Source organism: Acipenser ruthenus, chromosome 21, assembly GCF_902713425.1.
Source record: "Acipenser ruthenus chromosome 21, fAciRut3.2 maternal haplotype, whole genome shotgun sequence".
NCBI lineage: Eukaryota > Metazoa > Chordata > Actinopteri > Acipenseriformes > Acipenseridae > Acipenser > Acipenser ruthenus.
Genome location: NC_081209.1, coordinates 5725987 through 5742342, shown reverse-complemented (window position 1 = coordinate 5742342; position 16356 = coordinate 5725987). Strand labels below are relative to the sequence as shown.

Below are 16356 nucleotides of genomic sequence, written 5' to 3'. Positions count from 1 at the left end.
AGGGTGGGGGGGGGGGGGGGGTTGAGGGTCAACGAACTCTACCAAGTAACCCTGATCCAAATGCTACTAAAATGGTATGCTCTCCTCTGGGGAGCGCTCCTCACCGAAGAGTTTGTGGTCTGCATTACTTTGTAGGGTTTCAAATATTTAGTGAGAGATGTTCTAAATATTTCATGCCGTCCATAACACTGAACCTCTTTCTTTGTGATGTGGAATTCATCAAGCAATCTCCCAAGGTAATACAAAGAAGGAAACCAGTATCAGTGATCAGGGTTAAGCTGGAGAAATGAAAAACATGACTTGACAATCACACCTTATGTTTTTTTCATTCTTGCAGCTTTACCACTGACCTACAGTATGCTACCAGGAAGCAATAGCAACTTTTGTATAAATTGGCATACTTCTGCATGCTGCATTTGCAGTAAACAAGATCAATGGAAGGGGGCAGACAGCTGCATGATAATTCGACAGGTAAATTGTAAGCATTGTGGCGAATGAAGGTTCCCGCGCAAGCAGGGGTTTGTCACAGGCGGAGGTTGGACGCGAACTACGGATGTTCCGCTTTGGAGCATAACGTCGATACCGCTGTACAAAAGAGCCGGGTTCCACTGCAGGCGCAGATATCGAGTTTATGTGTTTATGTTTTAGATTGCGTAACCAACCAGCCCTGGCTCCTACCCGCGTCCACGCAACACTATCATAAAAAAATCATCAAAGTCCTGTTTTTTCCCCGTAATTAGCGAACAAAAAAGTTTCCCAGAATTGCATATTATGTGTTCCTGAATTCGGGGCTTGAAGGGGATAATTCCATTAACAGGAATCGGTCGTTTTTTTTAATGCATCTTCAAAAGCACCCTACACTGTCCATTATTTTCTAATGCTATACTCAGAGTAGAAGGTTAAGGCACTATTGCAAAACCATATTCCACTTTAGCTAGATACTATGCGAGTACATTCGCCGCATTTGAACTCAGATTACAGTTCACAAACAAAAGCGTATTCAGTTGCCAAAAAACCGATGTATTATATTTAGATCTTGCATAATCGCCTCTCTGGCCTTTTTAATAAATGTAATTGCAACCGCATTTGCACAATCTACCAGCAGGGAAATGTGGCGATATTTACAAAACTGTGTAGTCTAACAACACATGTTTCTGCAAGTGGTGCCAGGGGGTGTACTGCGCCTTTAAGAACACAGAGTGGAAACGCCGTGTCTGGTAGTGTTGTCTTGCAATACTGTTGGAAGCAGGCCATCAATCTTCCACTGTATATTTTCAGTCAGGGGCTGCAGAGGCAAAAAAAGAAGGAAACCAAAGCAACAACACCACCACAAAACCCAGCATGATCACAAAGTTAGACTGGGCGAGTGAGTGAGAGAAAGAGAGCGAGAGAGAGAGAGGTAGAGAGAGAGAAAGAGCGACTGGGGGAGCTCAAGAGAGAGAAAGAGAAGCACGGCACAGCACAGGCAGGCATTTTAGAAGAGGAGGAAGAAGAGGAGAAACGGAGAAAACGTTAATCTGTGGATTACTGTCACAAGAGAATACTGCGGGTGCCGAGAAATCTTGATATAGGACAATCGTGGTGGCCGCTTGTTTACTGAGCTTTGTTAACGCAGACTTTGCAAGACTCCTTGTCGGATTTAGTAAGGTAAGGCGGAAACAATATACGAGTTTTAAACGGCCAGTAACCCCTTTTCCCCCCGATACAGTCTTATGTCAATAATTTACTGTTTATTCCATTTAATCGCAGACTAAGCATTTATTTACTATACACAATTAACTTTTAAGCAAATAACGATGCAACACGCGATACACATCTTTTAGTATTGTTTGTTTATTGTGTTTTCGCAGGACGTGGTGTTAATTTAAAATGGATTGCAAATCCACAGGTTTTTATTTCATAGATCAAACTTCAGTCGTTTCAGTTAACTTGTCAAATAAGCGATCAACCGACCTTGATCTGCAAAAATAAATAAACAAAAAGGGATGATTTTTGTTTAAAAAAAACTGATATTTTTGGATGAATAGTGTACGTAATACAAACTTTGCATTTTCGTTTTACAGATCACTTTGGCTGGTAGTACCGTGAGCTATCCTTTTTCATGTTCACACCGATTTTTTTTTAATAAAACAGTTTTCGCAAAAAACGTGGTAAACCACTTTGATCATGTGCTTAGTTGTGTTTCACGCATGTTATTACATGTGTTATTGCTGACGCCGGGGCTCAACACCACAGCATTCACACTATCTGATCTTAACACTATTGCCACAATGGGTCTGTGTTGTTTTTCCAACTCAAAGTGGAAACTCAGCCTAAGAAGGCAAAAACAGTGACACCCAGATTCTCTTCCACTAAACATATATATTATTGCTGTATTGTCAATAAAATTAAAAATAAAACAGTTCACGGTGAACTTTAGTTTTATCCAATTGCATGGCAATTGGATAAAAAAATAAAATAATAAAAAAAAAACCATAAAATATATACGCAGTCATTTAAATCCTCATTGGGCTGCATACTTTTCAGTTTTTGAAAGTAAAATGTATGTGAAATCAATGTGGGGAGTGGGGGGTATTGGAAAGCCAATGTGTGTCAAATGGTATTGATTGGGGTGCGATCGCTTCTGAAATGTGAATGGGACAGTTGTCATAGGCATACCGTGGTGGTGCTTGAACTGTTACCGTTCAGAAATTGGCATGCCATTGTCAGGTCTTCAGTTGCATTGGTGGGGCGGGTCAGTGACCAGCAGGGCGGCATTTCTGTACTACTAATTGCAATTAAATTGCAATATAATAGACCATAAATGGCTTTTCCTATAAGGTGTTTTTTTTGTGTGCATAACATAAATGCAAATACATTTATAACGACAAATCTGGCTTTGGGTATTCACGCTAATAAAGTCAAGATACAGTATCAGCCAGCGGTTTGCCTAACACCACTTGTGGGATATTTTTTGTTTTGTTTTGTGAATTCACTTGACCCGAAGTAACACCAGCTGGAAGAATTACAGTTGTAAAGTTTTGCATAGGGCGGTTTTAGAAAACAAAAAAATACCGGTAACATTTAAATATTTAGTATGGGCTTGCATGGCCTTGTGATAAATGGAACTGTCAGTTTATTTGAACATTCTGTATGGCAAAATATTTTGCGACAGCACTTAGTAATGTTTTCAATGTACGCATAAAAAAAGAATCTGCCTTAATAACGAGTCCTTTCTCATGTCATATATTTTGTAATGACGCATTCTGTTTTATACTATGTTTATAATGAGCCAATTCAATTAATTTTCCCAAGTTAATATATATATTTTTGTAATCTGCAGCTTAAAACAAACTCAGAACCTTGTGTCTGATCTGTTATTTTTTAAATGGAAGTTATACTCACGTGTGTGAATTTCATCTGAGGAATAAAAACAAATAAATAATTGCATACTTGGAGGCCTCCACCCCCATCCTGGGGCTTGTTGCTATCCAGACATACTTTTGGTTACCTGGGTTTCTTGGTATTATTTTCAATGTTAAAAATAAGGGAAGTGTAACTGATGCTTTAAAATGCAATCTAGTGCTTTGCAGTTTTGTACTGAGCCTGCATTGCATACATCAGCTTTGGTATATTGGCACAATGCATATGCATCTGACTGTTTGCTTACTGTTCAAATTACTGCTGTCCACAAAGGGGAGTCTGCATATTTAATCATGTGATCTATAGACGCCCATATCCGGCTATTGCAGTTGATCATGTTAATTGGGATAAACCTCTCTAGTCTTTAGTTGTAGGCCATATACACAGCCGGGACAAGCTAATTACCTTGCCTAGAAATCTTTCTGACGTCAACAGAATTGTGCGTGTTTTAAGCCAAGGACTGTTTAAATGAAACGTATTCATCTGAACAGAAAGAGGCCTTCAGTGAAATTGCATTCCCTTTTGGATGTCTGCCGGTGTTCAAAGTGCTGGACAGTATTAATAATCCCACATCCGAGACAGTCAGGTGCTAAAAGAGTCTGGTACAGCTGCAAGCTTTCTTGCAGTTGGCAGCTCACGAGAGGAAAATAAAACATTTTTGGAATGTATTAGCTGATATTGCAGTTCTGGTCATATAGATTATTTAGCAGTGCTTGCCAAAGGGTTTAGTGGTACAGTATATTGTGACAGGAGTCTGAGGACTTTGCCGCTGCCAAGTTTGACAGACAGTGCCGCAAGCATTTTAAATGGGCAAAACTTTAAAAAACATTTTTGAGCTTGGCTTCAAATTATCTTTTTAAATGCCTGTTTGTTCACATTTATTTGTATATGTGTAATTGTAAATTGGCTAGTAAGTACAGGCACATTTACCAGCACTTTTAAATGACAAGCAGTTAGGTGATTGAGTTGAGAATCTGAAAGGTCAGGTATCAATACTTCTGGCTACCACTGTACTGACATTAAGCACTTTTCATTACATTGGTACTCTAATTATAAGGAATCGCATCCATTGAAATGATGACATTTGTCTTAGCAGGAATCTAAGGAAGCTCCCGGGAGATTCTCTGTGTTTGGCCTGATATTAAGCTCAGTGTGATGGGCAGCTCATTTTGTTGGGTTATGACGTACGAGAGGTTGATATACTGTAATGGTTTCCCGAAGGAAGGCAATTGCAATCATTGGGGATTTTGAGTTCAAATTAAAATGTTTGTTTCAGGAATGTTGAGATTGATGATGTTTAGCATTCTCGTGGTGTGAATAGGAGCTGATCTATTGTAAACTAAAATCCAAGCAAATTTCCTTTATGACTTACAGATGGGTGGTGCCAGGTTGAGTAATAATTGGACATTCCAAATTGGGAGAATTGGAAAATGGGGAGAAAAAAACAAAAACAGTTTGTTGACAACGATTTCAAGATTTTTATCAGCAGGAACGCTGGCTTCCATTTCCTTGAAAGCTGCAAGCTTTTACATCACAACGTGCAGCAGACAGACCCGCTCCCACAAAGACCTGCAGCAGTAGGGGGTCCAGAAAGCCCATTACCAGCACAATATAATCAGACCTGGTGCATGAATCCAGATCTGGCCTTACGTTATGAAATAAAGCATAAATCTAAATGGGAAAATAAACAGGCTTACGTACATTGCATAACTGTACTGTGTTTATTACATGTTGTCTGAGCCCGAGCATCATCGGATTTAAATCTCCCAGCGGACAGCAGTTTATTTTTTTAGAGCTAGGCCTTTCCCAGATATGAAAATAAATACTGTATATTGACCTTTCAGCACTCCATATTGGTTACAAGCGAGGTGACATTTGCTGGCATTGTGAAAGGTTTACCGAGCGTTCGTGGGATACAGTGCTGTGAAACATTGGGACAACAGGCCACTTCTTTAATAGCTGTCTTAAAGGTCTTTTAGTCAGTTCTTTAGAGCTAGCATATCTTTCTCTAGGCTGTCTGTAGTAATGAGAGCTCTGTGTGGGTTTTAGACTGTGCTTTTGTGTAACGGTGTGACGTTGTATTGCTCATGCCCCGCGATGCAGCGAAAGCCCTTCAAAACAAGTCACACAATCTTGTCGTTCCTCCTGGGAGCCCTGCTGTTTCCACAGGCTTTCCCTCCCATGTCTCTCTAGAAGTGATAGGGCTGTAATGTGAAAGCCCAGTGAATTCTGATTCCATTGTGCTACTGTGCTGTAGGTGACCCAGGGTTCCGTTCTGCCCAGATACAGCGCCAGAAATCCTGCCAAAGGCATGCCTAGGCTAGAGTACAATATTCTCATCTTGCGAAATGCAGATAAGCAAGATTTTCATATCCTTCAGAATATCCCTTATGTATGGCATTCTTAGTAATAATAACAGCAATCTGTTTAATATAGGTTTAACAAAGCGGCATTAATACAGTATTAATAATGCCAGTGTTTTATGCTGGGTTGTATAACTCTTATCTCTAATTGTAGTCATACCAGTAATTCAGCAACCTCTGAATCATTTTTACCATCATGTTTCATACAGTTGTGTAACTCACCGCAAAGAATGTAGTCCTGTCAGTATGACTGGAAAAGAACATGCAGTGTTTATTTGCTTTCTAAAAAAACATGAATAAATAAATAAAGATGCATCTAAATGAAAGGTCACCCGAGGACACGACAAAGACGAATGAGAGTAACGATGTGAATCGGGTGGAAGGGGGAAAATACGGCACATTTATTGTGGCCAACAGCAGTTCTGATAATAGAATGTGTTGTTAATGTGTGGCCAGAACTAGGGTCGGGGCGTGGTGTCTGGAGGGGAGTGAGACGTGTTCTTACAGCCCTCCAGGGAGACACGTTCCTCTGCATTACTGCTCACTCAGGCTGAAAAGTTCCATTACAGACGGATTTCGGTTTTCAGAACTGTATGTTGAGAGAACCGAAAGTGCTTGGTTGTGAAATGCAGGCTGTCATAATTGTTCAAAAAGGTCACTGCCTGGATAGTAAAAGGTTTTTAGGTTGTCAGATGTGCTTGAGGCATCTCAACAAGATACGCTGAACTTCAATGGCTGGTTTCACAAACCCTGATTAGCACTAATCTAGGACTAGCTTCCCAATGTTAACATCAGACAGTCCAAGATTAATGCTAGTCAGGGTCTGGAACACCACCAGAGAATATATTAAGACACAAAAAATGGTATTCCTTTAATTTGTAGACTTTACTGTACAAAGTATGTCTGTTGCTGGAACCCACAATGACCCCCCCCCCCCCCCCATGAATGAACTGGACGGGTTTCTGAAGCTGCGCAGTGATTCTAACAGAAAGGGTTACAGGAGTTCTGAAATACAGGAGCCCCTTTGTGGTGGGTGCAGATACTGCAGGCTTGATGCAGAACTTCCAGTGCTGCAGAGTGGCAGTTGCAGTTTTGGTACTTTTCCAGTGATTTGTAAACCTGCTCCTCCTTTTCTTAAAGCAATTTTCAATTAAGAGATTGTTCCTTCGTGTCAAGATCTGTTTCGAATGCTTCATGTGAAAGGCACAGGGTGGTTACAAAGTCAGTAAGCCGCTTGAATTCTTTGTCAGCCGGGCTACAGGAAACACATAGGATTGCGTTAATCAGCCCTTATACCTCAAACCAGATTAATACCCACCAGAGATCCTACTAATCGTTAAAGAAGACATTAAACCAATATATCCCAGTCTATATTGTATACAAATGAACATCTATTGGTCCTATAATAGGCTGGCTGCATTAGTCTGTGTTTTGATTCATTTATTAAATGACTGAAATGAATCTCCTCACTGCTCATAATGGATGATAAGGTATCTCTCATAATTTGACGGTCTCTGGATGATAAGGTATCTTTTCACCTCTATTTAAATTACCCAGGTGGGTTCAGTTTTATAAAGAAAATTGCAGTTTCCCACTGCATTGAAATTCTCTTAAATGACTTACACATTTACAGCTCTGCTGATAGATTTACTGACCGCAATAAAACAAATGCGTTTGTATGAAACTGGCACCGTTATTGTGTTGTTGCAAGACGTCCTGTGTAAGGTGGATGCAGAAAGCTTTGCAGGATGAAGTATAGCACTGTTGCTGCTTGGTTCTGCTCTGCTGTGTCAAAGTGGTTGTCAGTCACTGGCGCCTGGGGTGCAGGCATGGTTTGAATCCTGCTTGTGCCAAGTTGTCCAATCTTGGCTTGGGGCCCACAGGAAGCGCTGCATTGGCCTCTGTGCTCCTGCAGGGTCGAGGAGTGAAGTCTTCTGGGGATGGTTTGCCTGTTCGTGCTTCAGGGAACCCTAGTGGCCAGGCACTCAACAAGACTTCCCAGGCTGCACCCTTGCCTGCAGGGTCCAGGTGCTTGGCAACATCAGAGGGACATTAGCAGACATCACCCGATGATCTTCCTGGCTGATGAGGCAACATTCAGACTTCTGTGCCCTTGCAAGCTATGCTGATCAAAAAAAAAAAAAAAGCGTTCTTCTTTTATTGCCAAGATGTTTAACAGGAAATGGAGCACCTCTAATTAATGAAAGGGAACAACAGACCCTGAAAACCTGAAGTGAGTTGTTTTTATTTTCACCACACAGACTGTTGCAGCATTATCTAGCATCCTAGAACACATGCCAGTTTGCGCTCCGTGATGGAGGCAATTTAAAGATAATCTTCTGTTCTGCATAGAGCCAGGCGTTAGGTTTGTGTGCTGGCTAAGGCACAGTACTGTAGAGGAGATGCACTGACTTTACAAAATCTTATTGAGTTATGAAACAGGTTAGGACCGTTTGGCTGCAGGTTGGGATAATTGTTAATTTGCGATGTTATTAATAGACTCTCAATAAGGCCATTGTCATGCCGTGACACCAATAAGCTATTAAAATAGTGGGTACTAGGCAAGAGGAGAAGTCACTCAATTTGCCTTTGTATAAAAACTACAGTAAAACCTTGGTTGTACAAACCTTGAATTTACACACACCTAATTGACTAGGCAATGTCCTGTAACTTACTATGCTTCAGGCATGGAAATAAGACTCCCATTGCATAGCAGTTTGATATATTCCTGTTTTACTATGAGTTTAATAAGACACACATGAACTTGTTACCTATACACTGGGGCTAATCGTAAAACCTGGAATGGGTGAAGCTGCTGTGCAATAGGAGTCTTGCTTCCATTCCTGTACTTGGTATTTACAGTTCTGTAAGTTATTTAAAATGTCAGATTGTAATTATTTCTGGTGACTTCTTGGTTTGAGACCTGACTAATTGGTTTAACCAACATCCCCAGTCAGTTTGGATAATACATGTTTTGCTTTCTTCCAATGGCATTCCAGCTGCAGGTCAGTAGGAGTGAGTGGAATGCTGATCAGTTACACTGTTTTTTGGCAGCTCTCAAGCCACCTTCACTCAAGGCTTTGAAGCAAAGTACAAGGGGAGAAAAAATGTGATTTGCATATGAGTGAGCTTAAATAACAAGCACAGAAGCACAGTAATACACTGTCTGAGGTTATGCACAGCCGCTGTGTACTGTAGCATGAATCCTCTTACCTGCAGGTGAAAGTAATTCCCCACAAGATGGCAATTTATACAGTATTTCTCACTTGGTGCTCTCTCTGTGGATTGAAGTTATTCCTCTGTGGCTCGAAATCTACAAGACTCTGCTGTTTGTTAGTGTCAGGTGTCGATGTCCCTGGAGTCTTGTTGGGTTAGGACAAGGGTGGTGGGGTGGGGGCAACATTTTAATAAACAAGCTGTATTTCCATAGTCTCTTGTCATACAAGAGCAGAACCATATCAGATGTATTTATCACATTTAGTTACAGCATGTCTTTCCTCACAGCCCCCTCCGCAGTTTGGAGCTGATTCAATTGTATGGTATTTAGTGTGAACAGTTTAACTGTCTGTATTAACTAACGGGTACTGTATCTTCAAATTTGAGTTCAAATTACTTCTTTGATGCAGCATTGCCTCCATTTCATTACGACCTGATTAACATCTTCAGGTTATATTGACAGTGCTGATGAGCAGAATATTATACTGTTGTAGCCACAAACTAAATAGGAACTGGGAGTTCATGTTTCAGTGGAAGAAAGACAGATACAAATGAACAGGGGTTTTGGATCCCGAGATATCTAGATTAAAAACCTGGCACTGTAGTACGGTTTTGCTTTTTGTGTAGAGCACTACAGTAACATCTCAATGTGTCCTGTAACAAGAGCCTGTACTCTTACAACCAGGTAAGAAATGGGGGAAGTACACGTTTTTAATGTATGAAGTTAGCAATGGGATATGTTGAAACTGTAGAACGCTGCAGATAAGGTCTGTGGCATGCAGCCAGTGCAGTCAGGCCAAGAACACAGTGTGAGTGCTGTTTGCCAGAATGCATGTCAAGGCTTCCCAGCCGCCTGGTGTTGTGTTCTAGTGGCGTGGTGCTACAGCGGACAGCATAGGATGAGCGGCTATCGTGTGAGCCATTGACCTTATAGTGAAGTCATACTTAACAGGAACCGCTACTTGAAAGGGCTGTTGTTATCCATTGTAAAAAAAGCACCCTTGCTAGAACTGAATACATACTGTAAGCAACTAACTAAATCTCCCTCCCCAAGTACTGTTAATTTCCATTCTGTAACTGTCTTAATAATGTGGGTTACACTATTCTAGCAAGCCGCCCTCGCTCTGTATCATGTTTCGGAATATTTGAAAATAGATGAAAATGACAGGCAAGTTCCAGCCAATTTCCAGACTGCATGCTGTTTGGCAGCACACATCTGGAGACAGATTTTTTTTTTTTGTTGTTTCTTTTCATAACCATTGTGCAGAACAAGTCTGGGCTTAAATACACCTACAGTACAGCAATTGACACACATTGTATGGTGTGTTGCATGTAACTGCCCATGTGAATGGAATTGTTGCTCTTGGGCAGTGGGGAGGTGGTGGTAGGGGCAGCAGTTCTTCTTTGTGCTCCCCCCCCCCCACCAGAATTAAATACAGGGGAATGAGTTTACAGGACTGGGCTTGGCAGCTTCTAATGGAGGAAGATCTTTGGTCTGTGCATTTGAAAGAAGTCAAGCTTCAGTAGTCGTAAGCTGATTCTTCATTGTAAATCAATATATTATGAAAGGGAACTTTTATATAAATATTTAGATAGTGACTAAACAACTAACAAGGAAATCTCCCCCACCCTAATTATTTGAAAAGCACTCAACAGAGATATTTTTGCATTCATTACAGTATTTGGAGAGTGACTAGTCCTGTATGTCAATGAAGACAAAGACACGGCCCCATCTCAGAAGTGTTCTCCTAATGACAGCCGGTACTATACTTAGTGATTTGATTGCTTTTGTTTAGCGTCTCTTGGCCTGGTGTGCTTTGCTGCCGCTCAGCAGGAGGCACGGTTGTGGTTTTATTACCTCGAGAGCCACATTCTTACAGCTACTGTACTGCAGTCTCGCTACCCTGCCAGATTGACTGAGCGACTTTTCCTGCTTTCTGAATTGAATGGCCGGTTAGTCAGACAGACGCATGTGACGTTTGTGCAGGAATGTCATCGTTTTAAAAGGGGAAGCTTCTTAATCCCTGAATAAATAGAGTGCTCAATAAAATAAAACCACTCTGTTCCCAGAGTGGTTTTATTTTTTGCTTCCAAGTTGGTGACATTTACAGTATTCTAGTTAATCTGGTTAGGGTAGTGAGATCTGTGTGGTAGAGGTTTGAGCCCCAGACACTGTTTAATAAAGCCAACCTTAAGTTGCCATCTTTCAGGGCGTGGTACGGTGGAAAGAAAAGACCAGTGAATTGCAAGCCTTCAAAGCAGATTTAATTTAGCCATTTTTATACAGTACTTGGAAGGACAAGACATTTATTTTTGGTTAAGATGAGAAGCTTCATTAAAGTGCTTCTTTTTCAAACCCTGTATGAGACCGTAGGGTGCCAGTAATGCATAGTGTATAGTAAGGATTCGGGTATTTCCCTGCTAGGATAAATCGCTGTATAGATGGAAAGCCCTTAAAAAAAAAAAAAAAAAAAGCAGCCGCTTGAGGGAAAAATAAATTGTGGAGGAGAAACTTTTGTTTGAATTGTTCTGGTTTATAGCTTTATCACTGGCTTTTGATCACAGTTTATGAAAACATACAGTACTTGTCAGATAAGAGAACCTGCCACTATCCCCATTGAAATCTGACAACTGACACACACATGCCTCGGTGCTCCTATAATAATAATAGTATGCAGCACATTGCTGGCATTTTTGCGGTGAGCTTTGATCTACACTTTGTCAAGGTAGGGGACTATTGCTTCTGACTCAAGTAGCAGATGTTAAAACAAAGCAATATTTTTCTCCTTGCATTATAAGGTAGGGAACCGCCTAAATACTTTCCTGATTAATAAAATCCTGTAATTATATCTGTAGTATTGGACTTTCCAAATAGCACAGCTTCAGTTCACTGGCCTGGCAGGGTTTTGCATATTTGTCTGGAGGCTTAGAATACATACCATGTGCTCTTAGCTGGATTTCACTTTTAAGGAGTAATTTACAGTTTTAAGCAGTGGGATTCTTCTGGCACTTGCAGTACAGACTATGCCTTGGAGCTCTTTTTTTTTTTTTTTTTTTTTTCTTTTGCAAAATCCCAGCAGCTCAGCTGTATTGGGATTCCCAGGAAATATTTACTGTGTGGTGTATCCCCTGGCCATTCTCAGGAATCCCAGTTTAATGAATGTGCATGAGGGAGAAGGCCGTGATATATAATATATATAATTGTTTTCCCCTCTTCACCACTAACCTGTTTCTAATGCATTTCTCTCTACATCTGAAGCACCCAGCAGTCAAAGGATTTATCGTCAAACTGAGCAACTCATTAAGGGGGACTGGGGGATGGGGCTGTGGCCAACAGCCTGCTCTTTTCAATGAATAGTTCCTGACCTCGGGGTTAATGGAATCTGATGGCTAGACAGACCTGCAGCCTTATTTGTTTGGGGCCTGACTGCACAGATGACATTCCGGCAGGTCAAGCAGATTGATAGTTTGTGGGTGTAGTTATGACCGGCAAGGCACAGATTGGGGGTTGGGTTAATAGGAGACTTAAGCTGCCACTCGTAGCCGTGGCTTATGATGCCTTGCCTATGGGAGGTCGTTTTGACGGCTGAAACGTTTTCTGTGCATGTCTGCATCTAATTGGGCGTGGCAACGAACAACTTTGACATTAACGCTTGGTACCTGAACGGGAACGTTGGTTTTGAATATTCTAAAATAAAATGAAACTGATATTCAGTTTGTTCCATGTTAAAGAAATAAAACATCTCTCTGGAGTAAAACAAACCAGGTACCCGATCAAATTACCCATTAAAGAAAGAAGATAAACGCTAATCAGTGTGCTGTTTATTTCAGACGTCATTTGTGGTTTCCTTTGCATGGTATCTTTCTGATACAGTCATTTATACATTCTGTAATATAATGAATATAATATAATATGTGAATTTTTGCCAAATACATTTCAAGCAGTTTTTTTTTCCAAGTATTCAAAATTTGTCGCAGCATTAATCTAGTGTGTGACCCACATATATAATGTCTATTCTTTCAGTATGCTGTTTAAGAAGTCAGTTGCAGATGTGTGTTGTATTTCAGCACACAGAAGGGTCTTGCGCCTTTTGTGTGTGTGTGTGTGTGTTTTTCTGTTGAAGCCTGCTCCTTCCTGATATTTTATTATGGCTTTATTAACACAAATGTTAACTGCTTCCTGTTTGCTCTCTGTGGGGGAGGGAGGGAGGGACAGCGTTTTGGGGTTTCTCGAGCGAGTGAGTTTCCAGTAAATGTGTTCTTCAGGGTCGCTGTGCTTCACTGAATGTTATTGCTGTAATGTATGTAGAAATTCAGATAACAAATCAAGCACTGCTGGTGGCAGGAAGCCATATTTAGACAAGCAGTTACTTTAGGGTGACTTGCATCTAAAACTGACTGTTTGTGGGCCGAGACCATTGTTATCAGTTCATCTGCCACACAGTTTTGATAGAGATTGTGTTCCAGGATACTGAACTACTGCTGTGCTCATGAGGTAATAAGAAGTCATGTGTACAGAAATCGTTTGAGCCTTTCTAGGCTTTAATATGAGATTATAAAGCTACGCTTCATTGGCTTAGGTCAGGTGCGCTAAATTTAGCTCAAAGTTACACTCCTCTAAATACTGCAGAGAAAGGCAAAGCAAATAATGAAATAAATGTCAGTATAGAAAATAGTCTGCTCTTGTCAAAGCCGCCTTGTTTTTACTCACAGCCCCCTACCCTGTTTTGATCTAAATCCAAAGTAGGCCTCAGAGCTGCTTGCTTCCATCAAAGTTCATGCAGTGTTTTTATTACTGTACCTTCATTCATTTTTTTAGTTTCAGGATGCAGAATTGCAAGAATTATGCACCATAATCTGCCCCCTTGCAATTTAACCAAACAAACTAAAACTCCAATGAGGTTGTGAATACTGTAAGTACCAATCTATTGCCATGTAAACTGTTGGCTGGACATGTGAACAGTACTTATCCTTCTCTGTATCTCAAGTACTACAGGAGAAAAAGGTGATATTAAGCCATTGTTCTCAACACTTTTTATTTTCTTTTGCTTTGAGTCAATTATATCTTGAGGCTAATAAAAACCTTTTTCAGATTTCAACACTAAGTAGTTATGATGAGGCCTTTTGTCTCCGGAGTACTGTATGATGTATCCTGCTATGTAAATCTGTGCACTGAATGACTGGGCGCTGTTCAGTATATCGACCTGTGTCTCCTTGAAACAGGAAATTCAACAGTTAAGGAGCTAACATTGTATTCCAGGATTTAGACTTTCCTGTGGTTTAGTTGGGGCTTCTTCTGACAAAGATGTGCTAATCGTGTAGAAAAACTGAGAACAACACATCGTTCAGTAAACTGCAATCGAAAAAGGACATTTCTAAGCTAAAACTGTTCTTGAACATGTTTATTGCATATATATATATATATATATATATATATATATATATATATATATATATATATATATATATAGGCTTGACAGATCTTGCTGACTGAAGCAGTGCTAGAATGCTCTCATTTGCCATTTTGGCAGGATGAAGCGGGCCGTCTGCCTGCCCTGTGACTCTGTGTCTGGCTGTGCTAAAGCAGGAGAGGGGTGTTTTGTTCTGTGCATATTAATTTTACTCATAAATTTATGCTATAAAGGTCTGTGTAATACACTTATATGCTGCATTTACTCATTTTTTTTTTTTTTTTTTTTCCCCCTATGGGACCATCCATCATCTCTCGCCAGAATAAACTATCCTAGTGGGTGAGATTATTTAGGGGTGAGATTATATTTGTGATAGATTGCAACTCTTGAGTGTCTACTGGCAGTAGGCCAATACCGCCATGGTTACCGAGAATTATTACTCCCTGCCAGCGCTGGGAATAAAAGCATACCCTCTTGGCTTTCCAGCGGGAGGAGCGGATTTATGTAATCCACACAGTTTTGCAGTCAGGAAATTCTAACAGGTTCTATATATCACAGGGAGGCCCTGTTAGTGTAGGCTATCTCCTTTGTGTCTTGGCCTTTATTTCTCAAGGATTTACTGATACGGTAGCATTAGAAGGTCCACCTGGTATATTGGCGAACTGTATGCAGCTGCTACAAATAGGGGAAGTCAAGTGTGCTGCTGTTTTTAGATTATTCTGGAAGGATTTTACAGTAAAGCAAGCTTAAAGTGGATTTACTGGCTCATTGGCAGTTTAAGGATTTTTAAGAACCAACCCCCTCTATTCTACCAGCCAAAAAATGCTGTGATCCACAGTTGGGTTCTGTCTCTTAAGAGAAAGGTTAACATCATTATTTCTTTAGACGGAGAGCAGTAGAATTTATTATAGGTTACGACTGTCGGCTAAAAATATATGTCCCTCTTGCACTGTTATTGTAGGATTGATGTATTGTGACTGCAGTGCAGAGGTGGAAACCCCCATAACACCACGCTGTAGGCAGTTCAGCCCGTCAGGACGTTTACCTTTCACTGTTGCCATGTTCCTCAAACCCTGCGTCCTGTTTTAGTCTGAATGTGTGAGAGCTGGCTGGCCCCCATGCTTCACGGTCACTTGCCATTCCTGAAGGGGTGTCGTGTTGTGTGGGTGTCACGTTGCAGCCAGGTCAACGAGTACATCTCTCTTTCAGCTCCAGAAAGCAGTGCCTTCAGTCGTCTCCTTTCACCCTTGCCTGTGTTCCTGAGATTTCGGTCCTTTCACCGAGTTCTAAAACCTCACACCTTGGGACAAAAGCATGGGTTAGCTCTCCCTGGGCTGATTTAAATTACAAAAAAACTTCATAACAAAAAAGCACAGTTGCTTTATACTGTAGCCTGCATTATTTCCCTGTTCTCTGATGATATCCGTTAAATTTGACCAGATATACAGTACATACATAACATGTTATCAATTAACTGACCACAAATGTGCATCATTTTTTTTTTATAAAGTCACCAACATTTTGCATGCAATACAGTAGTTTGTTTTGTTGATCTCTTTCTGTTGGCTTGTTCTTGTCATTGGTTAGTTCCAGGACACTATTTGACTTGATTTGAGTATGACTGTCAACACATTTTACATCTGAACAGTGGCAGTTTATCAAGCAAACTCCTCCCCTGACCTGACTGAGGTTCTATGTGAAGTGCAATATGTACTCTCGCTGAACAGTGGCAGTTTATCATGCAAACTCCTCCCCTGACCTAGCAATGAGGTTCTATGTATGAAACTCATTAGCAGAGTAACTAAGGGAGCTGAAATGGAACCCGGGAGGCGGTCAGGTTGTGGAATGTGCAAATCACATAGCAGAGACTAATCTGTGCAGGAAATTGCTCATTCAGAAAGAAGTTCATGTTTATTTGAAGCCGGAATGGTTTATATAATTTGAAATAAATCTTGTCGCATGCG

At 40.7% G+C, this 16356-nt stretch overlaps 1 protein-coding gene across 10 annotated transcripts in view; it reads left to right on the top strand.

Moving 5' to 3' along the window:
- Positions 1-1163: 1163 nt before the first annotated feature.
- The window catches only part of LOC117428496 (nuclear receptor corepressor 2-like), a 132814-nt gene continuing 117621 nt past the window's right edge, over positions 1164-16356 (top strand). For 8 of the 10 annotated variants that reach the window (XM_058994557.1, XM_058994556.1, XM_058994554.1 and 5 more), the window contains exon 1: positions 1165-1647. The gene's annotated coding sequence lies outside the window, so the exon portion shown is untranslated. Of the gene's footprint in view, positions 1648-16356 lie in introns of all 10 variants that reach the window. The other 2 variants (XM_058994562.1, XM_058994561.1) reach the window with 1 other exon arrangement.